Genomic DNA, 15,656 nt, shown 5'->3' on the forward strand with positions numbered 1-15,656 from the left:
GTGGAGCAGGATACCCTGTCCTTCAAGAAACGTGGGATCTTGTGAAGAGAGGTTCGGTGACCCCTACACCAGAACTCTCAAACGTCCCCTTGTCACCATGCAACTCACCCCCCTTTCCGCCTAGAAATGTCCACACCACCAAACAGACTGACCTGTGGCCCGTGGACCATGCGATCTAGCTCTTTGCCCTTTGCAAAACAAAAACAAACAAATTAGGCCCCCCGCCCCTCCCGCCCGCGCGCCCTCCAATCTCTGCTCGCGCCTTCGCGGTGGGCTCGGTCCGCAGTGGCTGGTGGCGCACTAGGCGCTCCGAGCCCGGCGGGCGCCGCTCACCGCCGACCCGAGCGATCCCGCCCCCTGGCGGCCGAGGCAGCGGCAGGGAGCTCAGTGCTCAGCCCGGGGTGACCCGGCGTCGCGGAGCTGCCGAGGCCCGGGCCGCCCGTCCGGGGACTCGCGGGCAGCGTGTGAGGTGTGCGGCGGCGGGCCAGCGTTAGGGTTAGGGCGGGAGGATTCGGTTTCCCGGCGGCAGAGGGCGCCTAGCGCTGCGGTCCGGCGCTCCGGAGCCGCCCGCGCGGGCGCCGAGAGGCGAGGCGAGGCGAGGCGAGGCGGGGAGGCGAGCGGCGGCCCCTGCCACGTATTCAGGGCCGTGGCGGCGGCGGCGGCGGCAGGTGGGCGGCGCGGGGCGCGGAGGGTCCGGCGGGGGTGCGCCCGGGACAGCGCGGTTCCCGCCACGGCGCCGTCCCCGCCCCCTCCGCCTCCCTGTGCGCGGCGGGCTGCAGACCGGGAGGCCCGGGCGGGCGCCGCGGGTCCCGCGCGCAACTCGCGCCGGCGGGCGGAGGACGACGCGGGCTCTGCGCTCCCCGCGCCTTCCGGGCTGGGCCGCGCTGGGAAAAGTTGGGGCGGCCCGCGGGCTCGCGGGGACCGGGCGGGAAGTGCGGCGCGGGCGGGAGGACGGGCGGACGGAGGCCCGGGGCCGGAAGGCGGGACGCGCGGGGCCCCGGCGGGCGGGCGACCGGTGCGCAGGTGGCGGCGGGGCCGGCCGAGGGTGGCGGGTGGCGGGGACCTTGCCTCCCACTCGCCGGGTCCGACACACTCGGAGAGAGGGCCCGGGCCGGGAGTTGGAGACTCCCGGGGCGTCCGGGGATTACGTCCCTTTACGTCCGCGCAGCTGAGCGTTGCTTCCTCGGTCGCGGGGCTCCTGGACCTGGTGCCCCGTTCACCCCTGATGTCCTGGGGAAGTTGAGGCGAAGCGCTGAGTGCACGATGTGTTTTAGGGGCTTTGGGAGGAGGATGGGATTGGATTGCACTGCCCGAAAGTCTAAGTGGAAGAGACCCTTCTACGCAAACCGCCACCCCCGCACTCACCCACCCACTCTTTCCTTCCAGTCTCAGTGCTGAGAAAGTCTGGGCTCCCTAGTGATTGAGATGCCTTGGGTTGGGCCGGTAGTCTCCCAGAGCCCCATGGCACATTTGTGCACCGCACAGCTTGTGGGTAGAAGACGTGGCTTTTATTCTCCGGCTGAGGTGTTCACTCCAGAACAAGTGGTTCTGTCTGGCTGTGTTATTAGCACATCCTGTGTGGTGCCCCTTCACGGGAGAAGAAGTGACTCATCCCCCTCCCCCCCCATAAACTTAGTATTCAAGACATCTGTATGCCAAATCATGTGCAGTAGTGACACATCTGGTACCCAGACAGTGGGTCTCTGGAGTCCCTGTGAGAGCCTAGATATGTTAGCAAGGGTATGACCTTGGGTGATCCATTTGCCCTTTCTGTACAGTGATCTTATATGTGAAATAGGATTTAAAAAGAGTGAGATTCTTTGAATGAGGCAGTAGTGTCTGAGGGAGACTGATGTTTTTCCTTGTGAGATTGGAGCAGCCAGACAGAATATTTCTCAGCTTGTTTTCAGAAAAAGAAATTAGGGTAGATTTAAAAGAAAATAGATGAGAAGCAGCCAAGATTCAAAAAACAAAGCAACAAGCCGGGCGTGGTGGCATACGCCTTTAATCCCAGCATTTGGGAGGCAGAGGTAGGAGGATCACCGTGAGTTCCAGGTTACCCTGAGACTACATAGTTAATTCCAGGTCAGCCTGGGATTGAGTGAGACCCTACCTCGAAAAACAAAACAAAACAAACAAAAAGAAGAAGAAGAAGAAAAAGCAACAAATTAATAATTGGAGTAGATTCACAATGTGAATACTGTTCTTTCACAGACCATGTTCTGGTCTGTTCATTTGTCTTTTTGCTCGAAAGTTGCTACCTGGGCTTAGAAAGTATTGTTAAATATTACCTGTGAACCTGAAAATTTTCTTTTTTAAAAATTTAATTATTTACTTGGTGGGGGATGTGCATGCCAGGGCCTCCAGCTACTGCAAACTCCACCATGTACTGGCTTACCTGGGTACTGGGTAATCTAATCAGGGTTTCAGGAAAGCGCCTTAACCACTAAACCATCTCTCCAGTCCCTCTTTTTATTTTGTTAACCCTCAAAGCTGAACTCGATGCTCACTTGGATTGATCTTGGTGGGCCATATCTGAAAAATATACCCAGGGTCTCTCATTACTACAGTACAGGTTTTCTTCTGTCTGACTGGTTCTGAGGTGCTGGTGCAATTGCATCTCTGCCATTGTTTCCCCTCTGGTTTGAGAAGTAGTGAGCTGTGCATTTCTGAACAAAGCTGATTTCTTTTCAAGTGAATGTAGTAAACATAGGCAAGTAGCATGCTTGGATGCAGCAAATCAAAACTACCTACTAGCACCTGGAAGTCCCTTCCACCCTGCCCTCTTCCCCAGACCCCTGGGCAACCCTCATTAGAGCCCGTGGACATGCTCTGGATGTTGAGGGCCATTACTGAACTGGAATGACTTGGGGCCATTCATGATGAAACCACCGTGCTGGAAGGTGGAGGAGATTATTTGTATTTTACCATAACTAAATGGTCCTCTCCTTCTGTTTGCTTTCTTTTGCAACTTTCAAAATCCATATTGGGTTTGACCACACTGTTTTCTGGAATCCATTTTCTTTTTTTATTGTTAGTTTCTTGGAAGCTGTAGTTTGTTTATCTCTTACATGTGAGGTATCAGTAAATGATATCTTCTCTAACAAGTAAGTGCTTGACTGGTTAGCTTGCATCTTTGAAATACCTGTAGTGTTACTTTAATGGAGGGCTACTAAATTAACAAAAATCATATTCCTAATAATAGTGATCATTTGAGTGCCTGTCATTTTTCAGGCACTGTTCGGTAGGAATGAGTTTCCATTCTCTGGTGAGAAAACAAAGCTAGTAAGGGCACAATCCTGCAGGTTGGCATGTTACTCACGAATCCAAATAGCTGTTTGTAGTGATGGAAAGGAGTTCTTAGCTATCTACAAGACTGTGATTATTAATGAGATCGTGTATGTGGAAAGCAACCTGTACACTGTAAAGTGCTCTCTAACCCAGGATGTTTTAGTATCAGTACCAGAGGATTCTGGAAGCAGCCTGTGAAGTGATATTGGGGCCCAGTGGATTTGGATGAAGCCCAAAGCCCCATTGCCTGACCTCGCCAAGCCTGGTTTCTGAGATGTAAAAGTAGGCCACTACTGTCTGTGGTGTATTACTTGCTACACACCTGTGAATTACCGTGGTGCTATGTAACTGCCTGCCACTCCTTTCTCCTGGCTCAGGCACTCCAGATAATAGGGCTGATTAAGTTTTCCAGTAGGAATTGTCCTCAGGGGAGAAAGGCTTTTAAAGTACATTTTTGTCCTTATGAATAATTCTTCCAGCTTTTGCCTTACTACGCCATTGCTAGCATATACAGTGAGTATCCCAGGCTCTAGATCTTGGAGGCCCAGAGGAAGGCACTGAACAAAACCAGAAGCCAGGAAGGACAGATCTTTGGTAGGAAGTTGAAGATGGTGTCTGGATCCCTGTTGCTCAGTTTTTGGACTTCTGTCCTTTTAATTTCATTTGTTGGGCAGGGAAAAGGTACTGCATTGAGGGGTGTTAGAGGAGCTGCAGCATAAAGTAGGAGGGCAGGATCTGTAGGAAGGAGGTGGAGGAGTTGAATCTGGCTGACAGCAGAAACTGAAGTTTTTCATGGAAGGCAGAGGAGTCTCTGTTCAATGTAGGATCGGTTTCCGCCTAGTCTTCCAAGGCTCTCCTTTGGGTCTTGGAAGTGTTTATGTTCCAGGCACATTTTGACTGGTTGTGGTTGCATCATAAGTGAATTCTGTAGTAAGTCATATACTGAAAAGGAAATTAAATTCCAAGAGGGTGTTTGTTGTGACTGATGCCAAGATTTCTCTGAGAATTTTATTAAGATTTAGTCAGTCTCTAAAAGTTCTTTAGTTCTGGGAAGATATTAATTATGAAATAGTTTTTTTTAAATAGAAGTGTATTCTTTGTGAGTCTTTGAAATATCATCTTCCCAAATCTTGAGAACAGATGAAATCCAAAATATAGTAATTTATATATAAAGCATTTCCTCCCCAAAGTAATGTTTTCTTTCTCCTCTCTTTCCTTCCCTTCTTTGACTTTTTTTTGATAATGAGTTAATTTCAGTTTCTTTCACATTCTGATAGGGTAAAGTTTTTATTTTTAGGGCTCACATGTGCCTTATTTTCTCTTGGGTTAATTCTTATTGATATTTTTCTCAGTGCACAGGTTTAGAGATGGTTTAGAAACACACACATCCAATAAGTAGACAGCCTTACAGCCGTGTAAGGTATGCCAAGGCCTGTGCTTCCATTGATCCTGGGAAGGTAGGCTGGGCTCTCCTCCCTCTGCTGAAGAGCTGTTGTCTTGAAGTTCTGGCAGCTTTGTTAAAGAGAGTGGGTCGAGTCTCTATCTAGGAGGACTGCTCATTGGGCTATGTGGAGTATGAAGTGTAGCAAGTGGAAGTTAGGAGCAGAGGAATGTGTCTATGAACATAACGGGCTGAGAGCCTAGCTGTAAGACAGACGGTAAGCGTGGTGATGGAGCACAGAGGACACATTGGAATTAAAGAGCTTCCATCCCCTTGTCCTTCCTCCTGCAATTCCAGGGCTGGTGCTGCCAACTCTTGACAGACTGAGAACACCACCAACGCCAGAGTTGCTCCCTTTGGTCTCTGCTGCCAGCTGAGGACAACCTGACTGCCTCTGTGCTTACCTTATGGCCTTCCCATTTCTGCTTTTCCAGAGGCTACTTGGAATGGAAGTTAGACTCTGTAGACCCCACATAGTAAGATGCTGATTTGAACATTATGTCAAGTGAAAAGTTCCAAATGGAAGAAGCTGTTAGAGTGAAGCCTCCCTTGGAAGGGGTCTGCACCCTGATAACTGCAGGTTTCTCAGGGATGCACAGGGTGGGGGAGGGCTGGTTAGTCCTGGCTTCTGTATGGTTCCCTAAGAACTGATCTGTCCTGTGAGGGGTTACAGGGAAATTGGTGATGGTGCATGTGCTCATGGTGTGAATAGTGGCCAGCTCTGAAGGGTAGAGGCCGCCCTCCCCTGAAGGCTGTAGCCTGCGTGTGGAGCGGAGGCAGTCCTGGGAGACAAATGACGCGTCCTCACGATGGAGCACACTGCTGCCTCGCCAGGAACGAACTGCTCTTGTGTCCTTTCCCTTAGTCCGTGCCAGCCACGTTAATGGACTTGTTTGTGGACTTCTGTTTCCCAGATTGCATGTCTTTCAGGTGGTTTGTTCTTGCTCTGGTTGGGCAAGAGATCAGTTGGCCAGGTTCTGGCTTTATTTGGGCTCTATCTTGGTGAGGAGGCAGTGAAAGTTACCTCTGTTTGACTGTCCACCAGTCTCTGCACATCTCTGTGAGTGAAGCACTGCACCTCAGCTCACCACCTGCTGCATCCTACTAGCTCTTTCCCTTGAGCTGACCTCTCCCTGTTCTAGAGCAATTCTTTTTGTCTTGGGTGGTAGGAGCACTTGCCAGAGAGAGCACATGTTTTCACCGAAGCAGAGCATTTCTGCTTGCAGACCGTGCCTATCATGCCTGCTTCTGAACGTTATGTCCTAAGCAAAATCTTTTTGTTGGCTTTCTTTTGGGGGTGTGTGTGTGTGTGTTTGGGGGTTTGTGTGTTTGTTTTAATTATTACTGGGAAGCAACAAAGACATTTACCAAATGTTTAAATCTATAGCAGTGTCACTACTCTGGCAAGTCGAAAGAATAAATATATATTTAGCCAGGATACCACTGCTTCATCTCTTCCTTCCACATTATTGCTGTTTTGTTGGCAGAGCCATCTGATTTGTATCGTGGTGCAGTTTGGGTTTCGGTAGCAAGGAAAAAGATTCCTGGGCTGCTTGCCAAAGTGGAGGGACTCCAGTGAGTGGGCTTCAGCTGCCAGCGTTGGCTCTCATGGTACACGGGCATACACGATGTGTGGGAGAAAGAGTCTGGCTAGGCCCTGCATTTAGCTTACCAGGGAGCCACTTTATTGGTGTCATTGAGAGTCCTCCCTTCTATTGTGGAAAGGGGAATTCTCTCGAGATCATGGTTTTATTGTTTTTCTCATTCTTAGTGAGTGGAAGAGGGAGAAAGACCTCAGTACTGGTGAGTTTCCATCCTGCCAGGCTAATTTGTAGGACAGGCTTGTGGCTTCTCTGGAGCTGCTACCCTAGTTTTCCTCACATCTATATCACCCTTTTATCAGGTTGATTCTAAAAATTAGGCTTGAGTATCCCCTAGAGTGTGATGTGGAAACCTGTTCCTGCCTTTGGGGTAGTTTGATATCAGCATAAAAACCCTGCTTGGAGTGTTGACAGTCGGTTCAGTTTCTTTTTTTCTTAAGGGATGTAGCCGGTTAAGTGAATATCTTTCCTTCACCCCATCTTCTCACTCATCGTGAGAAGAGACTAGCTGCTGTGTTGAGACTCTTCACCCACCATCCCTCTCTTGTACCACCTTTGCAAGGTCTCCGGTGCTCACTAGTTTTAGCAGTTGGATGCCCATCTTGAAACCATCTTTCAGTCTTCGCAGACACACATATATATAAGCTTTTCTTTTTCTCACAACCCTAAATCTGAGCATATATTGTTTCACTATTTTACTTGTTCGCATAAAGTATTTACATGTTTTTATTTTGTCTTTCGTCTACAAAATCTACTGTGGGAACGTCACGTTATGAATTGATGTCCTGTTGATGGATATGTGAACCAGGCCAACTCGTGTTGCTGCCATCTCATGCTTGCACTAGCACACCTGAGTCTGCGGAGGGGACTTGGTGGGTCAGATGTTGTGTTGATTTAAAATGTTGCAGCGAGCTGGAGAGATGGCTTAGCGGTTAAAACACTTGCTTGCAAAGCCAAAGGACCCCGTATTTGGTTCCCCAGAACTCATGTAAGCCAGATGCTCATGGTAGCGCCTGCATCTGGAGTTTATTTGCAGTGTTTAGAGTCCCTGGCATGTTCAGTCTCTTTCTCTCTCATCTGCCTCTTCCTCTCTGACTCTCAAATAAATAAAAATAAAATATTTTTAAAAGGTCATTTATTATTAAAAATAAAAATAATTAAATGTTGCGGCCTACTGAACTCTTAAGAGATGTCCTGATTTATAGTGGGTATTGTATGAGGCTGACCATTTCTCCACTGGCTGAAACTTTACTGGATGAAAGAAACAAGATTGTGTTTTGCAAGCAGTTTGTTGATTATTGGTAATGTTCTGACACCCCTGGTTCAGCTTACCGATCTTATTGGTAAGATTATTCTTTCAGAGTAGGTGGGTCCCTGATAACCACTGAGTAGAGCCCATGCACACTGTGAATCTGCTCAGGGTGACATGAACAGTGTGTCACCAGCGGTGGCAGTATACTTCCTGGAAGCCAGCACATTCTTTTCACTTCTTCCAGAGACTAGATACAGTGGCAGAGCACTTGAAATTTGATGTAAACGTGCCTGAGTGCTTGTCTGAAGTTCTCCCCCAAGGAACCAGGCGTGTGTAAGTAGCAAAGGAGACCAGTCTGCAGAGGCAGGGCTTCGAGTTGGCGAACTCGCAGGGAAAGCATGTAGGGACTGTGCACCTTGAAACCTTGAGGAAAGTGTTCATGCAACATTCTGTGCGAGGCAGGCTTTTCTCTGTGCTTTGTGGCTATCCTGCTCTGGGTTTTCTGTGGGAATATTGGGACAGTTTGGCCAGTACCAGGGCACTGTAGGAGAAGCCCTGGTTTCTTTTTTTTTTTTTAATTTTTTTTATTTATATATTTGAGAGCGACAGACACAGAGAGAAAGACAGATAGGGGGGAGAGAGAGAATGGGCACACCAGGGCTTCCAGCCTCTGCAAACGAACTCCAGACACGTGCGCCCCCTTGTGCATCTGGCTAACGTGGGACCTGGGGAACCGAGCCTCGAACCGGGGTCCTTAGGCTTCACAGGCAAGCGCTTAACCGCTAAGCCATCTCTCCAGCCCAAGCCCTGGTTTCTTAGAAGCAAGTGGTCAGGGCACAGACAGCAGGCTTGCAGAGGAGCAGATGGAACCAGAGTGTGCATGCTGGCCAAGTTGCTCAGGAGACAGTGTGGAGTGGACTTTGGGAAGCCTTGGCTTGCTAGACAACTCGATCCTTCACCTGACACAGAGAGGGTGACACAGAGGACTGTGATGGAGGCAGGCTGGGAAAGAAGAGACTGCAGAGCCTAGCTCTCACCTAGACCTCATCTGCTTCTCATTGAGGGCAGAACAAAGCCCATTATACCTGTGGCACTTGAGCAAGATGACTTTACTTTCTAGACCTCAGTTTCCTCACTGGGAATGCAGGAACATTATAAGGGTTTATCTCATAGGGTGGATGTGAAGATTAAAGGAGTAATTAATGTTCATGCAGTTCTCAGCCTATGCCTAGTAAATACTTAGTAATTTGAAGTAGCTTTTCCTACCTGTGAACCCTTTTCCTTAGTAAATGCTTTTAAATGAATGTCTATATACTTGATTTACTCAGTAGAAAAATGGATGTACCCTGGTAACATTGAAAGTGATGGTCAGGGCTGGAGAGATGGCTGAGCGGTTAGGGCACTTGCCTGAAAAGCCAAAGAACTCATGTTGGAATCTCCAGGTCCCATGAGAGAAAAATGCACAGTGACAAAAAGCGTGCACAAGGGGCTACATGTGTCTGGAGTTCGTTTGCAGCAGCTGATGGCCCTTGTGTGCCCATTGTCTCCCTCTCCCCCTCCCTTCCTCCCTCTCTCTCTTTCCATGCCTCTTTCTCTATCTCTCAAAAAAAAAAAGTGGAGGTGAGAAAAATCAGTATCTGCCTACTGACAGTTAAGGGTCATTGGAGTTAAGGGAACAGAGAAGGATGCAGGCAGGGAGCCTTTGGCAGGAAGAAGTTTGACTGTCTTTCATACTACACCTCCTGCTATGTCTGGAGTAACAAACCAGGTGCAAAGGCCTTTTCACTATTTTTAGACAGACAGAACCCTGGGGGCCTCTGTTCTGAGGTTGCTGATGGAGGCCCTGAAAGGTGATGCATCTGCTCAGAGTCACACGACTGGCAGGGTTCAGAAGAAGTAGACCTAGATCTTGGTCTCTAGGGAGTTGAGTCTTCCCCTTTCTCCACATGTTTCCAGTTTTCAGATGTGACAAAAGAGAACTGAGGGAGTTGGCTGTCTTTACTTCCTTGAGGCCTTGCACAGTGAGGTCACTGCAGTGCAGAGGGGTCAGGAAGATGGTCTGTGTTAGGGCCAGACTCTGCTGGCATTCAGATGATTTGTGTCTACCCACCCCAGACTCATAGTCTTCTGCTCTTTTTTAAAAAGTTATTTTATTTATTTGCAGGGGGGGGGGGAGAATGAACACCAGCACGCCAGGGCCTCGAACTACACTGCAACAAACTCCAGATACATGTGCCACTCTGTGTATCTGGCTTATGTGGGTCCTGGAGAGTTGAACTGGTATCCTTTGGCTTTGCAAGCAAATGGTTAGTGTGTTAGTTTCTTAAGACTGCTGTCACAAAATACCAAAAACAGTGGCTTAAGTAACAGACATCTATTCTGCTCAATTCTGTGGCTCTGACAGACTCCAGTCCGTGCTTCTCTCCCAGCTTCTGGTGGTTGTGGGCACTGCTTGGTGTTCCAGGCTTGTGGAAGCATAACTATTTCTGCTCTGTCTTCTCCTGGGGTTCTCCTTGTGTCTGTGAGTTAGGGCTCTCTAGAGACACAGAACTAACAAGAGACTAGGGCAGCAGGTGGCCTCATTGTATTGTCCTCTCCTGAGCAGCAGAATCTATTTGTGTGTGTACACGTGTATGCGTGTGTCTCTGAAGCTAGATATTTTGTAGCAACTTTTCCTAGTTATTTTGTTAAAAATGTTAGTGCTGGGGCTGGAGAGATGGCTTATATTAAAAAAATGTTAGTTATTGCATCATGGATCTAGCACATTTTCCTTACTCCTCTCTCTCCTTTTCACCCACCCACCTCCTGCGTATGAGTCACATGCATGAAGAAGAGGCTTGGGGTGATGTGGATGCTGGAAGCAGCCTGCAAGGCTGTCCTGCTGTGAGCTGCACAGCACCATGCTGCCTGAACTGGTGGGCTCTCTCCCTCTTTCCCCTCCAGCCTTGGGCCCGTGTGGTGGACACTGCTCATGGTTTGTGTGGTCATTGCTCCAGGCAGATTTAGAAAATGCTGAGGTCAGTGTGCAAGCTCACTCAGCTTCCAGGCTTCTTCTGGGTGTCAGGCCAAATGCTGTGGAAAGAATCCAGTCAGCTTCCTTGTTCAGCAGCTGTGGTTGGCCTTGAAAGTACAGGTCAGGCAGGTAAGTCCACAGAAAGCTGTAGAAAGAGTCAGCCATGTGCACTTGATACATGTGCCCAGGTCCCTCTCACTTCAAAAAAATGGTTTACAAAAGTTTTCAAATTTTGTTCCTGTCATAAAAAAAAAAAACCAGTTTCTTGTTGTGTAAGTTATTTAAAAGAAGGGACTTACCAGGTAGAGGCTTGACCTTTGCCTACCTGGCCAACTCTGAGGCTATATCTGGCCTGTTTGTGTGATTACTGGAGGTCCTAGCAGCCTCAAAGCTGAAAAAGTCACCTATCTAGCTGATGTGGAATTTCCTCTTGGAACCTCTAAAGGGAAGAGCCTGATGCTGTGTGAGGAGGGCTTCTCTGAAGAGAAGGCCACCTACACAGAGCGCCCTAAGTAACCCAGGGCTAGAGGCTATCTGGACAGACTTGCAACCAGACCTCTGGAGAGTATTGTTTCAGAAGGTGATTATTTGTAAGTGACATGGAAATGAAATACCCACTCCAGGAACAGTGGCTCCTCTGCTGTAGGAGTTGCCTTTGGGCAGGGCACACACTCATTCTGTACTCTTTCCCAGGGAACGTGAAAGTTGTGGAGACTGTGCCTCCATCTGCACTATGTGCAAGTGCAGTGCCTGTTCCAGGGTGATTCTTGGTGTACTTTGTGTAGCACCTCAGCAGTCCTTTCTTAGAGAGATTGCCTTTCAAATGGCATAGCCTTTCTCTGTCATGGCTGCTCAAACTAGGCAGTTGGACTCAGTGTCCACCCTCAGGACCTAGTGTTTCCATGTTATAGTTACAGAGAGAGGTCTTGCCCAGGAGTGGGAACCAGATGGCTCCAAGTGTTCCAATAATACAGCTTGTCCTATGTCTGGGGAATGGTTTTATCTTTGTTGGTGACCCCCAAGTACTTAGTAAATAAAGCCTTTTGGTGGACAAGCTCATATGGGATGTGGACCCTGACACCTTTCTTTGGGTTCCAGGCTAGCAGTCTGCAATGACTTAGATCAGAGCTCAGACAGATTGGTCCTCTGGTCCCTAGCTTGAGGCTAAATGTTAAATTCTGTTCATATCCCTGCTGCCTGGGTCAAGTTACTTGCTGCGTGAGCCTCATTTGTCTGACCATATGTATATTAGCTTGGCCATCCAGTGAGTTTATTGGGGATACTGACAGGAGCATGGGTGACTCAGAGTTAGCTGCATCACTGGCAACCCACCTCAATGTGGATGACACTCATGAGAGCTGCTTCCCTGCATGCAGCTCCCTGCTCAGCCCTGTAACCACTAGAGAGTCTTCTCGTCAGCACTGTCCTGCTTTTATAGTTGTCTGATCTTTAGCCTTTGGGAGGAATGAGAGGATTGGAGCGATTTTCTCCCTTCCATGGATCCCTCCCACACACTTGCTCAGCCCCCTGGCCCTATGTCTATGGCACAGTGGGAGCCACTTGAAGGCTGACTTTCCTAGTTTAAAGAAATGAACTCTTTGTCCCAGACATTCTGGTGTGTTCAGAACTCCCCCAGAAATCATGACTGTTAATCCTACCACTTCATAACAGCTCTGGTGCTGGCTACCTCTAGAGTCCTTGCTCTTAGGGAAATGGTGGTGGAGAGGAGGAGCAGGTGGGAGGATTTAGCTGAGTCTCCATATGGGTTCTGGAGGCCACAGCCCCAGTTGCTCAGCTAATCGTGTCCTCTCAAGTTCCACCCCATTCTGTCCTTGCCTTGAACAAAAGCCCTCTGTTCTGGGTGTTGTTTTTACATTACAAGTAAGACAGGAAAGACAGATCATGACTACATGATTGTATAGATATTATATCAAATCTGTTAAGAAATATCTTTGCATAGAAAAAATACCATAGATGTTCTTTCAGTGGTTATCTGAATTTTTGAATTACAAGAGATTTGTATCTTTCTCTGTCTCTTTCTATATTATTTATTTATTTGAGAGAGAGAGAGAGAGAGAGAGAGAGAGAGAGAGAGAGAGAGAAAGAGAAAAGTGGGAGAAAGAATGAGCGAGAATGGGCATGCCAGGGCCTCTAGCCACTGCAAATGAATTCCAGATATACTGCCATCTTGTGCATTTGGTATGTGGGTACAGGGAATTGAACTCAGATCCTTAGGCTTTGCAGGCAAGTGCCTTAACTGCTGAGCCATCTCTCCATCCCTATATCTTTATATTTTTGCTCTTTTGATTGTACATGTAGTTGTCTTCATAGTGAAATCTATTGAAGTTAATATTAATAATAAACTTTATAATTTTACATAAATAATACAAATAATTAACTTTATAAATAAATTATAATAGATAATAATGTTATTAATAAATATAATTTAATAACAATAATTTAATAAATAGAGTTCAGTTTGTACAAGACACTGTAAGACATGTCTTTAGTATCTTCCTTAATCCTCTCTATGAAAGTCATTTGTAAAAATGTACAGATTTTGGGCTGGGGAGATGGCTCAGTGGGTCAAATGCACATATGATGAATGGAGTCTGTACCCCAGCACCCATGTAAAAGCCAGGCACAGGAGTGTGCACCTATGATCCCGGTGCTGGGGAGCAGTGGAGACAGGCCTTGGGGCCAAACAGATAAGTTCAAGGTTCAGCGAGAGACTCTCAAAAAATAAGGTAGAGAGCCACTTAGGAGAATACCTGATGTTGACCTCTGGCTTCCACATGTATCCCCAAACATGTACACTTGCAAACAAACCCTCTTCTTCCTGGGTGGTGGTGGTGAATAAATGATATCATGTGGGAAAGAATGCTGGGTAAAGGTGAGGACTCTCAAATAGTTTCTGGGAAGGGGATTTGGAGCACGGGATAGTGAGGGTAGCGTTCTGAGACTGAGCAAGGGCATGGAAGGACTGGTGAGGGCTGCCAAGCTTATTTTGTTCTTGCCTTCAGTGGTTCATTCCACACTTGCTCTGTTGGTAAGGTGGAATTCTGCACTGTGTCCTTAGGATTATATACCTACAACTAATGTTTGGAGGTTTTTGGAAATTTGTCCTGGCCAAGTTCCTTAGTTGCACTCTGCAAGACTCAACTCTCCCTACTGAAGGGCAATGAGGGGTTGTGGGTAGGCAGCAGTCTTTCTCTGGTCTTCTGTCCATCCTGCGTCTGCAGCTCAGTCCTTCTGCTGTGTTCTCTTCGTTAGACAAGGGTACAGAGCTGGGAGGTGCTGAGAGCTTGGCTCTGTTGCTGGAGAGGTAGGCGAGGTGCTCATCTTGGTGCACATTCTTCTGTGCAAGACACTAGGTAGAACATCAAGATGAAGATGAGACCTACTCTCAGAACACCCTTTATTTCGTGGGCAAGATTCAGGAAGATGGGGCATCAGTGGCTTTAGCAGACACTCCTCGACAGGTAGAAACACGTTGCTGGGAAGTCAGAGGGCATTTGCTGGTGGCATGCCTTCTGTGACTGTTTGCTTTTCTGAAGTAGGCCATGGATACCTATTTCAAACTTAATATGGCTGGACATTTAATTTCCTGATCAAATTCTGCTGGCTTCATTTTCCCAGAAGATTGGTCACAACACCCTGGTTAGTTGTGGGGTATATTTATAAAGTGTGAAGAGGCTGGAGTGGGAGATACTCCAGTCCCCCTGGCCTTCAGGGAGTCGTGGTAAAGAGACCTCAGAACCCTTCAGGAAGTGGGGGTGGAGTCTTCCCATTATGTTTTGAGTTTTCTGAGTAATATTAGTCCTTGCTAACTGCCGAAATCTTTTCATCTCATGGAATCAAATTTAATTTTTTTTTTTACCTAATGTTAGTTTGCCTCTGCTTTAAGTCAGTAGTAGTATCTAGTTGATTTGCTATGTGCTGAGCCTTTAAAATTTTTTTATTTTTATTTATTTATTTGAGAGCAACAGACAGAGAAAGAGGGAGATATATAGAGAGAAATGGGCACGCCAGGGCCTCCAGCCACTGCAAATGAACTCCAGATGTGTGCGCCCCCTTGTGCATCTGGGTAACATGGGTCCTGGGGAATTGAGCTTTGAACTGGGGTCCTTAGGCTTCACAGGCTAGTGCTTAACCGCTAAGCCATCTCTCCAGCCCGTGCTGAGCCTTTTAATGCAGATTATCTTGTTGAATCCACATAGGTAATATGGCAAGTGGGGATTGTCTTCTCCACTTCACAGAGGAATGACAGAGCATCAGAGTGGCCCAGCCATTTGCCCACAACACCATGTGGGAGTAGTAAGGCCAGAAGTTTATACCCAGCCCCTTCTGGTCTGAGTCTAGCCTTTTGCACAGTGACCCTGGATGTGAAAGATGTCCCATGTGGAATAGAAGCTTAGTTAAACGTCTGAGTGAGACCCTCCACCCCCAGGGGCAGAGGAGGCAGTCTGTCACCTGGAGTTAGGATTTGGTTGTCACTATGGATTGGCTGGACCAGGATCACTCTGTTAATTTTTCTTCTAGAGTCCTTGTCAAAGACCCTGGCTGAATGCAGTGAGATCTGGAGCTATGTAGAAGGTGACAGCATTGCTAACTGCTTGCCCCAGCACACCAGCTGGTGACTAGAACATTCCACTTCTTCAGCCTGCCCTGCTTTCCCCAAAGGTTTGAGAAGCAGACCTGAGTTTGGTGTGGTTGGCTTTTCCCTTCAGCTTGTCCCCAAAGTTCTGTGCAGTCTTGGAGGGAGTGCTGCTGCTCCAGGTGGGTCGTGTTCATTGGCCTGTCAGACACTGGAGACACTGGCAGTTTGCCCAGGTGTCAGCTTGTCCAGCAATCCTCAGCTGCTAACACATCTGTATCAGTTATTTCTCATTGTTGGGCCAAAATACCGGATCAGAAACGGCTGAAGGAAAGAGGTTATTCTCAGTGTACAGTTTCCAGGAGAAATTTTATTGCAGTAAGGAAAGTGTGGGAGGAGCAGGAAGCCTAAGTTGCATCATCACACAGGCAGGGGGAAATAGAGCGATGGGTGCTGGTGCT

General features: G+C 47.9%; 1 long non-coding RNA gene across 1 annotated transcript in view; it reads left to right on the forward strand.

Moving 5' to 3' along the window:
• Positions 1 to 385: 385 nt before the first annotated feature.
• Positions 386 to 15,656, forward strand: part of LOC123459569 — a 61,745-nt gene continuing 46,474 nt past the window's right edge. Inside the window, exon 1 of the long non-coding RNA XR_006636340.1 lies at positions 386 to 469. This is a non-coding gene — a long non-coding RNA (uncharacterized LOC123459569). The remainder of the gene's footprint in view (positions 470 to 15,656) is intronic.

Source organism: Jaculus jaculus, chromosome 3 (genome assembly GCF_020740685.1).
Source record: "Jaculus jaculus isolate mJacJac1 chromosome 3, mJacJac1.mat.Y.cur, whole genome shotgun sequence".
Taxonomy (NCBI): domain Eukaryota; kingdom Metazoa; phylum Chordata; class Mammalia; order Rodentia; family Dipodidae; genus Jaculus; species Jaculus jaculus.